Source organism: Lithobates pipiens, unplaced genomic scaffold (genome assembly GCF_037356315.1).
Source record: "Lithobates pipiens isolate NorthernLeopardFrog02 unplaced genomic scaffold, aLitPip1_a1.2 Scaffold_8, whole genome shotgun sequence".
In the NCBI taxonomy this organism is placed as follows: domain Eukaryota; kingdom Metazoa; phylum Chordata; class Amphibia; order Anura; family Ranidae; genus Lithobates; species Lithobates pipiens.
Window position 1 is genome coordinate 122449317 of NW_027507903.1, and position 14378 is coordinate 122463694.

The 14378-nt window shown below is 43.3% G+C and overlaps 1 protein-coding gene across 1 annotated transcript in view; it reads left to right on the forward strand.

Annotated features, from left to right (window-relative positions):
• Nucleotides 1-2923: 2923 nt before the first annotated feature.
• LOC143963099 (mucosa-associated lymphoid tissue lymphoma translocation protein 1 homolog) overlaps nt 2924-14378 on the forward strand; it is an 81762-nt gene continuing 70307 nt past the window's right edge. Inside the window, exon 1 of the mRNA XM_077472663.1 lies at nt 2924-3175. The gene's annotated coding sequence lies outside the window, so the exon portion shown is untranslated. The remainder of the gene's footprint in view (nt 3176-14378) is intronic.

Below are 14378 nucleotides of genomic sequence, written 5' to 3' on the forward strand. Positions count from 1 at the left end.
CTCCGGATAATTCGTAACTTCGGATGCATTTGTATTTGCTCCGTTTCATTCATTTAGATGCAGCATTCGTTACTTTGGATAATTCGTAACTTCGGATGCATTCATATTCACTCTGTTTCATTAGTTTAGATGCGTCATTCGTTAATTCGGATAATGTGTAACTTCGGATGCATTCGTATTCACTCCGTTTCATTTGTGTAGATGCAGCATTCGTTACTTCGGATAATTCGTAACTTCGGATGCATTCGTATTCGCTCCGTTACATTCATGTAGATGCAGCATTCGTTACTTCGGATAATTCGTAACTTCGGATGCATTTGTATTTGCTCCGTTTCATTTGTTTAGATGCAGCATTCGTTACTTCGGATAATTTGTAACTTCGGATTCATTCGTATTCACTCCGTTTCATTCGTTTACATGCAGTATTCGTTACTTCGGATAATTTGTAACTTCGGATGCATTCGTATTCACTCCGTTTCATTCGTTTAGATGTGGCATTCGTTACTTCAGATAATTTGTAACTTCGGATGCATTCGTAATCACTCCATTTCATTTGTGTAGATGCAGCATTCGTTACTTCGGATAATTTGTAACTTCGGATGCATTTATATTTGCTCCGTTTCATTCGTTTCGATGCAGCATTCGTTACTTCGGATAATTCGTAACTTCGGATGCATTCGTATTCACTCCATTTCATTCGTTTAGATGCGGCATTCGTTACTTTGGATAATTTGTAAATTCGGATTCATTCGTATTCACTCCGTTTCATTTGTTTAGATGCAGCATTCGTTACTTCGGATAACTTGTAACTTCGGATGCATTCGTATTCGTTCCATTTCATTTGTTAGATGTGGCATTCGTTACTTTCGGATAACTTGTAACTTCGGAAGCATTCATATTCACTCCATTTCATTTGTGTAGATGCAGCATTCGTTACTTCGGATAATTCGTAACTTCGGATGCATTCGTATTCGCTCCGTTACATTCATGTAGATGCAGCATTCGTTACTTCGGATAATTCGTAACTTCGGATGCATTCATATTCGCTTCGTTTCATTCGTGTAGATGCAGCATTCGTTACTCCGGATAATTCGTAACTTCGGATGCATTCATATTCGCTCCGTTACATTCATGTAGATGCAGCATTCGTTACTTCGGATAATTCGTAACTTCGGATGCATTCATATCCGCTTCGTTTCATTCGTGTAGATGCAGCATTCGTTACTCCGGATAATTCGTAACTTCGGATGCATTTGTATTTGCTCCGTTTCATTCATTTAGATGCAGCATTCGTTACTTTGGATAATTCGTAACTTCGGATGCATTCATATTCACTCTGTTTCATTAGTTTAGATGCGTCATTCGTTAATTCGGATAATGTGTAACTTCGGATGCATTCGTATTCACTCCGTTTCATTTGTGTAGATGCAGCATTCGTTACTTCGGATAATTCGTAACTTCGGATGCATTCGTATTCGCTCCGTTACATTCATGTAGATGCAGCATTCGTTACTTCGGATAATTCGTAACTTCGGATGCATTTGTATTTGCTCCGTTTCATTTGTTTAGATGCAGCATTCGTTACTTCGAAAAATTTGTAACTTCGGATTCATTCGTATTCACTCCGTTTCATTCGTTTACATGCAGTATTCGTTACTTCGGATAATTTGTAACTTCGGATGCATTCGTATTCACTCTGTTTCATTCGTTTAGATGTGGCATTCGTTACTTCGGATAATTTGTAACTTCGGATGCATTCGTAATCACTCCATTTCATTTGTTTAGACGCGGCATTCGTTACTTTCGGATAATTCGTAACTTTGGATGCATTTGTATGCGCTTGAATTAATTCATTTAGATGCAGCATTCGTTACTTCGGATAATTTGTAACTTCGGATGCATTCGCATTCACTACATTTAATTCGTTTAGATTCGGCATTCGTTACTTCGGATAATTCGTAACTTTGAATGCATTCATATTCGTTCCATTTCATTTGTTTAGATGCGGCATTCATTACTTTCAGATAATTCTTAACTTTGGATGCATTCATATGCGCTCCAATTAATTTGTTTAGATGCAGCATTCGTTACTTCGTATAATTCGTAACTTCGGATGCATTCGTATTCACTCCGTTTCATTTGTTTATATGTGGCATTCGTTACTTTGGATAATTTGTAACTTCGGATGAATTCATATTCTTTACTAACAGTTACAGCCAAATTTAAAAGGAAATTCCAATAAAAAATGTAAATCGAATCTATCCCAAATTAGCTGCTATGGCCCAGAGACCTGAATAGAAGAATTACTGACTTCAGCTATTTTACCTATATTTTAATCGTTTATAATAGCAATATGTTTTACTTTTTTTTTTTTTTTTAATCCATAAATTTTTTATTTTATCAAACGAGAACATAACAATTAAGATTGTTGCAAATGGTACATATCATTGTAATGAAAAAACATTGCAAATAGAAATATGTTTTTCACACCCCCCACGTCTAAAGAAGCCGCTATCCCATAGGGATGAATGGATGTCCGTATTTCATCCGCAACGGATGGATGAAATACGGACATATCATCCGCATGTGTGAAAGGGGCCTAACTCAGTTAAAAAGTTCTAATCCTTCCCCACTCTATCCAAAACTAGAAAAAGTTTTGGGCTTGACGCAGACTTTTCACAAATTAGAATAGCTAAGAAAGTACATAAATAAAACCCAATACAATAACAACACAAAACCTAAATATAGTGAGCTGTAATTTTTTGATGACTCCCAGCTTAATAGGTGATGAATCCTTACAAGTACTTTTATGTGACTCCTCCAGAAGGGACTTCACGCTGGGTCACATGCTCCACTTTAGTCTCTAGTTTCACTTTCACCAGGGGCAGCTCGCTGATTGGTCGGCCTGTCGCTCACTCTCAGTGAGGTCACACTATAGCAGGCAGATGAGGAAGTCACACTGTTGTTTGAAGAATGATTTGGTGTCTGCGCTGCTTTCCGAGTCAGTCCTGGGGTGAGTTCTCTGTTCTTTGTAAAGTGAGTGAAAAGGAAAAGCTTGATGATAAATACGTTCCGTATGCAGTTTTGTTAAAAGGCTGACGTAACAACTGGAGGAAAAGCAGAGAAAACCCCACAGTCGTAATCAGGAGCAACAACAAGAATCACAGCAAAACAGGTGAGATGAACTTTCAAATTTTTAAAATCAAAATGCTGGCGCTAAGAGTGGATCCAATCCAACAGCATGCCAAGACCCAATCAGATGTCAGCGGATGGCACATACGATTGTGTTGGTTAAAGACTACATTGTTGAGACAAGCAAACCAATGTAGCACCTGATAATACAATATGTGTAACACAAGATTCCAAAGATCCTAAACTTGAGGATCAGCTGAGAACTGGAAAGGCCCTTGTGACAAATGTTAGCATTCTTTTTCTATAGGCCAAAAAGTAGTGCCGCGTACACACGATCGGAATTTCAGCCCGCAAAAGACCAATGAGAGTTTTTCGTCAGAAAATGCAACCGTGTGTATGCTCCATTGGTTTTTTGCTAGCGGAATTCCAGCCAGCAAAAGATTGAGAGTATGCTCTCAATTTTTCGGTCGGGAAAAGTTCCTATCCGAAAATGCAATCATCAGCGGCAATTCCGACGTGCAAAATTCCTACTCATGCTCAGAAACAATTCGACGCATGCTCGGAAGCACTGAACTTAATTTTCTCGTCTCGTCATACTGTTGTACGTCACTGCGTTCTTGACGGTTGTAATTTCAGCAAACTTTTGCGTGACCGTGTGTACACAAAGCATAACAGTTATTTCTTGTCCTTATACAATTTTCTTATTCGATTTTCCTTTACATTTACCAAAACCATATAATATGAGATCAAACCTAAACACTTTCAATGTGTATGCAACCAGGCAGGCCCTTGTACTACATAGTTAAAGGTTAATCTAAAGAAAATTGAATAAGAAAATTGTATAGTGTATGGCCAGCCTAAGGCTGGGTTCACACAGCAGCGATGTGGGTACCCTGCCTATCCAATACGGCCGCAGTGCATATCACCCACCGGCAGTTCACACTGCCCTATGCGATCTGCTGGGAGTGTGAATACAAAGTTAATGACACCCCCAGATCGATTTGCATATCGCAGTGCAATATGGACAGGAATCTGATATGGACAGGAATCTGATCGCATGGGCATGAACACCCATGCGATCCGATTCTGGTGCAGACCAAAAAAAAAGGGTCCTGTATGAGTTTGACTGAATTGGCTCTATGGCTGAATTCTCATCGCACAGACATCGCGTATGATTTGCACAGCAGTGTGGTGCGTAGCACATGCGATGTCTGACATCCCTAAATCACACACAGTCACACAAAAGTTCACTGAACTTGACCGCCAAGAACACGGTGACGTACAACACTACGACAAGCCGAGAAAATGAAGTTCAATGCTTCCGAGCATGCGTCAAATTGTTTCCAAGCATGCGTAGGAATTTTGCGCGTCGGAATTTGTACAGACGATCGGAACTTCTTCCGACTGAAAAATTGAGAACCTGCTCTCAATCTTTTGCTGGCCGAAATTCCACCAGCAAAACTCCCATGGAGCATACACACGATCGCATTTTCCGACCAAAAGCTCTCATCGGACTTTTGTTGGCAGAATATCCAATCATGTGTACGGGGCATAAGATGTGATGGAGCATTTGTTTTCTTTTTCAAGTTTTCTTTCTTCTATTTTCATCTGGTGATCCAAGCAACACGTCTTTTTTTCAAAAGCACAAGCTCTCCAACAGAATGTAGCAGTTTACATGGATGAGAAAATGCATTTAACACTGGCAGGGGTGTATTTGTAATAAAAAGAAAGAAGAGTGCATCACCTTCAATACTAAAATCAAACAAAGAAACATAAGCCCATCAAATCACAACTCCTGTATGGTGGATATCTAGTATCTGTAGTTGTAAAACTGACACGTTTCGGGAGACAAGCTCTCTTCCTCAAGAAAGGGGCTTGTATCCCGAAATGCATCCATTTCCAATTACAGATACTGGGTATCCACCATACAGGAGTTGTGATTTGATGGGCTTATATTTCTTCTTTTGTTTGTGAATATGTTTTATGGCATTTTAATAATTAAATTTTAGTATTGAAGGTAATACTGTCAGATGTGAGTCTTAGAGAGCACTGAGGTTTTATCTGTGATCTAGGGGTGTATTTGTTTAATATGAACAGCTTTTATTCATTCATGTAAAATCTTTCACCCAAAAGGAAAAAACTGTTTGCTGTAACTGATTATAAAGCATGAGCTGGAGTTTGGCTTTAATTTTTTAGTGCATTTAAACCTGTGCACACATTTAACACTACCCTCCTCCCCAGACTGATAATGCTGCTGTTTGCTGGGCCTCCTGTGCTCCTTCATCCAGAGTGGTGTCTCATCAATACAGGAGGGGTGTTACTGGTCAGATCACTAGAGGGAAAAAAAGCAAAAGAAAAGAAAATGAATGCAGCCACCACTTCTAATGATTGGTATACTGCAATATATTACATTTTTGGTTTTGGGTATAATACCACATAAAGCCTCATTCACACTGGAAGCTGCATTTCTATGCATAGAAGACATTTCTCAACACATAAAAGAGCATGTAATGATTTTTCAATGGTGCCATTCACACTATGCATTTACCTTTGTTTAGATGCTGTCAGTTTGACTGCTTTAAAGCTACATTGGCACTTGCAAATGTGCTCAACAGCGTTTACATGTGAGAGCCCTAGCAGGGGTTCTTGGCCATTAGCTTGGGGAGACAGCCCCACTGAAAGCAGTGGGAGGCTGCAGGATCCCACAGCTAATCACAGCCAATTGCATGTAATCACTATGCTGCACAGTGGCTGCCGCTCCATTAGAATTGCAGGGGCCCCACCACCCTAATCCATGAACCCCTAATCAACATGCAGGGTGCCAGACACATGGATTTCAATGTTTTTTTTTTTAAGCACATGATTAGAGCCCAGACATCTTAAGTCTCCAAAAAAGGTGTGGGAGACTCCGCATTTCTGCGGTGGCTCCCGCACACCCACAAGCGCCTCCCGGGAATGATCGATGCAGCGGCTGTCCCTCCTGCTGCTCAACGATCATCCCCAGCTTCTCTGTGTACTCCTCCTCCATCCCCCTCCGTGTCCTTCTCTGCCACCCCTTGTCCCCCATAACTGGATCCCCTCCTCTCCCGCCAGTTGTGGGGGTAACTAGTAATAGGACACAGTGAGCGAGGTCGGTCCTGTGTCCTGTGATTACTGAGCAGAGTAAACTGTGTGCTACTCTGCTCAGTTTATGAATGGACATTCATCTTTAGTGCTGAGAAAGGGACTGGGGAATCTGTGTCCTCAGTCCCTTTGTCTGTCTCAAAGGGGAGATGTCAGGGCTCTGTTTAGACCCCTAACATCTCACCAAAAGCCCCTCCCCCCAAAATAAAAAATAAAATATTTGTAAAAAAAAAAGTGTAAAAAATAAAAAAAAGCATTGTGATTTTTTTTTTTGAAACAAATTAAAATGTAAAAAATCTATTATTAAAAGTAAAAAAACTACTGACACCGTCCAAAAAAAAAAAATGGAATCAACTAACATTCCCAATTATTTTTTTAATGAATTTATCATATTCGCCAACAGCATAGATAGATCTGGAAATGTAGCTGTGTATACCATTTGCATGAGAACAGGTCTCTTTTTATCAGTTTCAGATAGCATATGGAATGGTAAGAATGTCTATCAGTTTTTTTATTGCTATCTGTCCCTCTGGGGAGATTTATCCTCTCAATTTGTTCTCACTGTCACCAGGAGACAGATAGTGATGGGAAATTCAAAAATTTGCAACAGAAAGCAAATGGAGATCTCCCAGCGGAGACACTTGTTCCTATAACAGCTCCCTTTAATTTGTAGAGATTTTGTCTCTTTAAAGCAGAGTTCCGCTTAAAAAAATAAAATAAAAGTCAGTAGCTACAAATACTGCAGCTGCTGACTTTTAATAATCTGACACCTACCTGTCCCAGGGTCCAGCGATGCGGGGGAACGAAGCCCCGCATGTCTCCCCCTCCTCTCTGCGGCGCCAGCACTGTCACTGTGGCTTCACAGCCGGGCACGCACTGCGCATGCACGAGCCGCGTGGCGCGCCGTGAATGGCCGGGCAATCATCTGGGACCTGTAACGTATCCCAGATGACTGCCGAGAGGGAGGGGGGAGAGGTGATCTCCCTTCTGGTGGCACCTTCCCTTAAAGCGGAAGTTCCATTTTTGGGTGGAAGTCCGCTTTAAGCCTGGGTTCATACTGTTGCAGTAATTCGTACAGAAATCTCAGCACATTCCTGTGTGAATTACATGCAGTGTTTCTGGGGTGCAATTTGAGCCATGGATTTGTATGCCTCAAATCACACGCATTTGCACCAAACTGGTGCAGGACCCTTTTTTATGTCCGCACTAGAATCGGATCCAAAATGTGAACACCCATGTGATCTGATTCTGCAAATCACGCTGTGTATTGCAAGCCGGTTTTGGGAGTGTCGTTAATGTAACATACATTCTGCAATTGGCTCACGTGGATGGGTTGCGATTTAGACGCTGTGCCGAATCCGCAGCAAATTTGCTCCGCAACTAGTGTGAACCCAAGCTTAGGGATTGTTTACATATGTCATTTCCACCCCCTCTAAAAAGCAAGTACCTCTAAATACCTTTCAGAGGTGATATGTTCAGGGCAGGACTTAGGGTGGTGGGGGCCCCTGGGCTTGAGTCACTTTCGGGCCCTACCGTCTATACATTACCGTATTTATCAGCGTATAACACGCAGTCCCAAGTTTAGGAGGGAATTTTAAGGAAAAAAACTTTTAGTGAAGTTTAAGGGAAAAAACTTACATTTAAATGCCCATCAATGCAGCCTTATCAGTGTCCATCTGCAGCCTTGTCCAGTGTTATTGCAGCCTTGTCAGTGTAGCCTTGTCATTTGCAGCCTTGTCATTGCAGTCCTGAAGTTTAAAAATGGCGCAGCCGAGATACAGAGTCCTGTGTATCTTGGCGGCTCTCTGATCCTCTCGGCGGCTCTCGGGTCCTCTCGACGGCTCTCGGGTCCTCTCGCAGTCCCGAGCGGAGCCAAGAGTAGCCGAGAGTACTCGGCTCGGGCTCAGTCACGCCCAGTCCCTGTGTTATGTCCATCATTGGAACGGGACTGTGAGCGGAGCCGAGCCGAGTACACTTGGCTATGTATCTCTGCGGGGCCCCCTATTGGGCGGGGCCCATGGGCTTGAGCCCAGTCAAGCCCAATGGTAAGTCCTGCCCTGGATATGTTGCCTCCTCACTGCCTGCCTTAACTACTGAAAGCCTCTGGCACCACACTGCAACTGCATGCATTACATGCAGTTGCACAATGGTTGGGGCCCAGCCCTATTTACTTGAATGGGTCATGTTTGGCAGTGGTATTCCTTGCATTGACTAGAGCAGCGTTTACTAATATGGCCATTAGCCTTGTTAACCCTTAGCCCTAACTAGTGAATGGATAAGCATGGATAAGCATCGGCTTTACAGATACATCTGCGCAGCCGAGTTTGATAGGTCAGCTGGGATGGATGCACGAGTTTCGATCCAGAGCCAGTGCAACCAGGGCCTACATAACTGTCAAACTCAGACATGCAGGTGATTACGTACAGCTGAGTCCATGGGAAGCTTGCACGCCACTCCAGTATGTGGACAGTAGGGATGAGCTTCGTGTTCGAGTCGAACGTACGTTCGACTCGAACATTGGCTGTTCGGCCGTTCGGCGAATTCCGAACGTTTTGGCCGTTCGCGTCAAAATTCGAGTGACGCGCGCGCGGACCACAATGCACTGCGTTGGCGCAGTGCATTGCTGCCCGATGATTGGCCAAGCATGCACTGTGACCCCGCATGCTTGGCCAATCGCAGCGCCGGCAGCGAGGAGAGCCATGATTGGCCACAGGCATCCTGCCTGTGGCCAATCATAGCTCAGGCTGTGTAGTGCACGCCCCACACTATATAAGGCCGCCTTTAAGGCGGCCTCCTGTAGTGTGTTACTTTGCATCTGAAGCAGTGGGTGTTCTGTGTACCTTCAACACAGTTACACACCAATCGTTTTTGGCTGATTTCCTATCTTGCTGCTGTGTAGTGGTTGTTGTCTGTGCCCTGACTGCAGTATACACCACTATATTCACCTCACCTATATAGCTAGTGATCTAGCTTTAACCACTTAACAACTGCCCATTGACGATTAACGGCTTCAGGGCGGTAGTTTAACTCAGAGAGGCCGTTAATTAACGGCCTCCCAGAATTCTGCTCTCGCGTGCCCCGAGGTGTGCGCACTCGAGAGCATCCGTGACCGCCGGGTCCATAGGACCCGGCGCATCACGGTAAACGGCCGCTCATAGCGGCCGTTTACCACGTGATTGCTCCGTCAAATGACGGAGTGATCACTTGGAAACAAACCGGCGTCATGTTATGACGCCTGTTCCTCCCTCCCCTTTCTGTACCGATCGGTACAGCGGAGGGGAAAGAGATCGGTGTCAGCAGCGATGTGGGCTGCATCTGCAGTGCCCACATCGCTGCTCACCGAATTTAACCCCTCAATTCCCTGCCAATACTCTGCAATACCAGTGCATACTCTGCAGTACCCTGCCATTACTCTGCAGTACCCCGCCATTACTCTGCAGTACCCCGCCATTACTCTGCAGTGCAGTACCCCGCCATTACTCTGCAGTGCAGTACCCTGCCATTACTCTGCAGTGCAGTACCCTGCCATTACTCTGCAGTACCCCGCCATTACTCTGCAGTACCCCGCCATTACTCTGCAGTGCAGTACCCCGCCATTACTCTGCAGTGCAGTACCCTGCCATTACTCTGCAGTACCCCGCCATTACTCTGCAGTACCCCGCCATTACTCTGCAGTGCAGTACCCCGCCATTACTCTGCAGTGCAGTACCCTGCCATTACTCTGCAGTACCCCCCATTACTCTGCAGTAACCCCCAATACTCTGCAGTACCCCCCAATACTCTGCAGTACCCGCCATTACTCTACAGTACCCGCCATTACTCTGCAGTACCCGCCATTACTCTGCAGTACCCTGCTATTACTCTGTAGTACCCCGCCAATACCCCGCCAATACTCTGTAATACCCTGCCATAAATTGCCATACCCAGCCATACTCAGAGATACCCAGCCATACTCGGTGATACCCTGAAATACCCAGCCATAGACGCCCCCCACCCCTCACCGCCCTCCGGTGCTTCTACCAACTCGCCAGTACGATCAAAGCCAGAATCTTTTTTTTATTTTTTATTTCAGGCTTCCCAGCCTAGAGGTGAGATGTGGGGTCATATTGACCCCCCAGATTTCACTGTAAAGAGGACCTGTCACCCCCATATTCCTATTACAAGGGATGTTTACATTTCTTGTAATAGGAATAAAAGTGATCAAAAATATATTTTTGGGAAAAAAAATGTCAAACTAAAATAAATAAAGTAAAATGAACAATAAAAAAATAAAATAAAAATTAAAGCGCCCATGTCCCCATGTGCTCGCATGTGCCACACATGTGAGGTATCGCCGAGAATGTTAGAGCGAGAACAATAATTCTAGTCCTAGACCTCCTCTGCAACTCAAAAAAATATTTAAAGCGTCGCCTATGGGGATTTTTTAAGTAGCGACGTTTGGCGCCATTCCACGGGCATGTGCAATTTTGAAGAGTGACATGTTTGATATCTATTTACTCAGCATAACTTCATCTTTCACTTTATGCAAACATTGGGCTAACAAGTGGTTAATAATAGAGCTTGCAGTCAGTAGTGTTAGGAGATAGTGCGTGCTGTCTGCGTGCTCTGTACCCAGTACATACCGCTATAATATAGGGCAGGCCCCTACTTTCAAACATCCAACTTACAAACATCTCCTACTTGCAAACGCAAGGAGACAGCAGCAAGTGAGATGAAAAAAGATGGACGACAAAACAAATTATACAGGGGTGATAACCCTTCCCTATGTTTTCCAAAAAGCTTAAAGATAGTTTTTTTGACTGGAGCTACACTTTAAAAATGTACCGGTTGAAAATGACAAACAGATTCAACTTAGCACAACAAACCTACACAGTCCCTGTCTTGTTTGCACCGCCTGTATACTGCTGTTCTGAGTATATAGGGCCTGGGGGCCACACGCATTTCCTTTTTTTAATATGGGTACGGGGTTCCCCTTAATATGCGTACAAGACCCAAATAGGCTGGTAATGGGCAGGGAGGGCTACCCATGCCATGTTTCTCAATGATTTTCAACCATATTGCAGGAACCAGATATAACATTAAAACCGCAAGCAGTTTTAAATGGTGTTATTTCCGTTTAATGTCATTTTGTGCAGGGACTGTTCTAAACACGGGAAACACGTGGCACTTCACAGGCATACTACAGACACCCCGCAGGCACCATATTTAAAGGAATATTTCACTTTTTTTTTTCACTTTAATCGTCATTAAAATCAGTGCTCCCGCCAAAACGGTAGTTTTTAAAACTTTTTTTTGCAGTGACCCATGTCCCCTGAGGCAGGAGTCAGGTCCCCAAACCCTTTTTAGGACACTATCTTGCATATTAGCCGTTAAAATTAGCACTTTCCAATTCGAACGTTCGAGTCCCATAGACTTCAATGGGGTTCTAATGTTCGTACCGAACGCGGGGGTCGTTCGCAAGTTCTGGTGCGAACCGAACCGGGGGGTGTTCGGCTCATCCCTAGTGGACAGGGTAAAAAAGGGATTCTCACACTGTATGGATCTAAGCGCTTGTTTGAATGAGCCCTAAAGGGGACCTTTTCTCACTTTCACAAAAAATCCCATGGGCATGCAGTTCTGTTAGGCTGCCAAAGGCATTGCTTGCAATGTTGTCACTTTTGCATGCACCATAGACAGCTGTCACTGTCTTTTAGTAAATATCTCCTAAACCGTGTAGGTTTATGAGATATTTCTTGGACCTACAGGTAAGCCTTAATCTAGGCTTACCTGTAGGTCAAAGTGGTTTGTAAGGGTTTACAACCACTTTAATAACCCTTTTGCTGGCTATAGTTTGTTGCTAATTTGAAATGCAGAGTAAATACCTAATGATCCTGCAAGTTACCTGCATATAGCAGAACTTCCTGTTATGACCTGACAATGCAACCCTTGGCTACAAATCCCATGGAAGGAGTTGTCAGCTTATTTTCTGGCCTCCAGATTGGGGCACATGTTTTTACAATTGCATTTAAGAGCTAATCTAATTGAACTGGCGTGCTTATTTTATATTTCACAGATGCTTTTTTTATTGTTGGCTGTGGTCATAAAATTGTCTACCTTATATTTATTCTAATTTTCTGATTAAAATGACATGGAGCTAGACAATGGGTTCTTGTAAAGGGCTTGGATTTTCAGTCTAATAAAATCCCAGACATAACAAGCTCTCATTGTACTCAGACACTGACTGTCTTATGTGTATCCCTGCTACTTATGATGTGTTGTTCATCTGACGTCTCCCTATGACTGCTCCAATCTTTTCCTCACCTGAGTGAGAAGATCAGGTAAAGCCTGATTAGAGTAAGCCATCCCATGTTATAAAGTTTTACAACTGAAGAATGGTGGAATACTCTGTTTACAATGTAGGCCAGTTCCTCAATGAGTTCTATATTCAAAAAACAGGAAACCAAGTGAAAATCAAAAACCGAGGCATAGTGACTAAATCTGATGAAATGGAAAGATAATCTGATAAAATACAGCTTTGTTTTGATGCATCATACATTTCAAGCATAGATCAGCAGAAACCTCTTTTTGTTGTTCCCAGTGCTATACAACAGTACTTCTACCCTCTAGGTATGCTCTGCTATGGCATTGTTCACATTCTACAAGTATATTCACAATTTAATTATATTTGTGATAAATATTTTCATGTGTGCATTAATGGACCGCCTGTTCCTATGGCTTCCACCATTCCTTCTAGCTATGGGTGAACATAGAGCTCACTCCTATTCTCCTATTCTATGTGACAATGCTAGGTACCTTAAAGCGGAGTTCCACCCAAAAATGGAACTTCCGCTTTAAGCACTCCTCGCCCCCTTACATGCCACATATGGAATGTCATTTTTTTGAGTGGGGAGTGGGGGGTATGTTAGGAGGGGGACTTCCTGTCCCGCTTCCTCCTTCCGCCCAGGGACCGCCTAGGCGACTCCTCCTTTCGCCTTAGATGGCCCCTCCCTCTAGGCCATGCAACAAGTACCAAGAGATCGCCTATCCACTTAGGGAGCGCAGCACGACTCACGCATGCGCCGTGCGTGCCTGGCCGTGAAGCTGAAAGCTGTGACAGAGCTGTACCCAGAGTGACAATGGAGGCGGAGGGCGAGAGGAGTGACACCCCGTTCAGCCGCATGGCTGGACTGTTGAACAGGTAAGTGTCTGTTTATTAAAAGTCAGCAACTACACTTTTTGTAGCTGCTGACTTTTAATAAGCCTGGAACTCCACTTTAAGGTTGGTTCAGCACTGTCAAATGGGGCCATAGAAGGTGCCTGTGTAAGTTCCATCAAGTTGCTTTGGAGCTGTAACACTAATTATTAAAATTGTGGACACAATTTAGTTTTAATAAATACTAGCAACATAACCCCCTAGTAAGGGCTTATGACTGACACTGGCTCTTAGTATAGATACCACCAGAATTAAAGTGTTACTAAATCCACAAGAGTAAAATCAGTCTGTATATGCAGTAAAGTATGCTTGCTATATTCACTGTGGAACCTAAGGGGCAGTGGTGGCCAGTGGAATTTTTTTTTGAAGGGGCGGCAGTGTTAATTTAGTCAACCAAAATGACTAAAACATTTTAGTCGACTAAATGAATACTATTTTAGTCGACTAAAATACGACTAAAACTAAAACTATTTTAGTTGACTAAAATACGACTAAAACTAAAAGCCATTTTAGTCAAAAGACTAAAATGAGACTAAAACTAAAATGCCATTTTAGTCAAAAGACTAAAATGAGACTAAAATTAAAATTATATTTTAGTCCTAAGACTAAAACTAACACTGGGGGGGCGGCAAACAGTATGCCAACCCCCACCCCGGTCAGTCAGTAGGTAGGTAGCACTTCCTCCATCGCCATCGGCTTCCCCTTTTTGGCGGTGGCGGCCTCTGGCTCTCCTGGTCATCACGGCGGTGGGCAGCTTCTGTTTCCTCCCTTCTCTGCCAATCAGGAGTATTCTCTTTTCTCACATCCGCTTTTGATTGGCCGGATTGAGAATCAGCGTTTCAATAGTGAATATTCAATGGCTGTTGTAACACACCTGGGTGGGCTCCGGTACATCCTCTGTCCACCCTATTTTGAAGCCTATTAAAGCCTC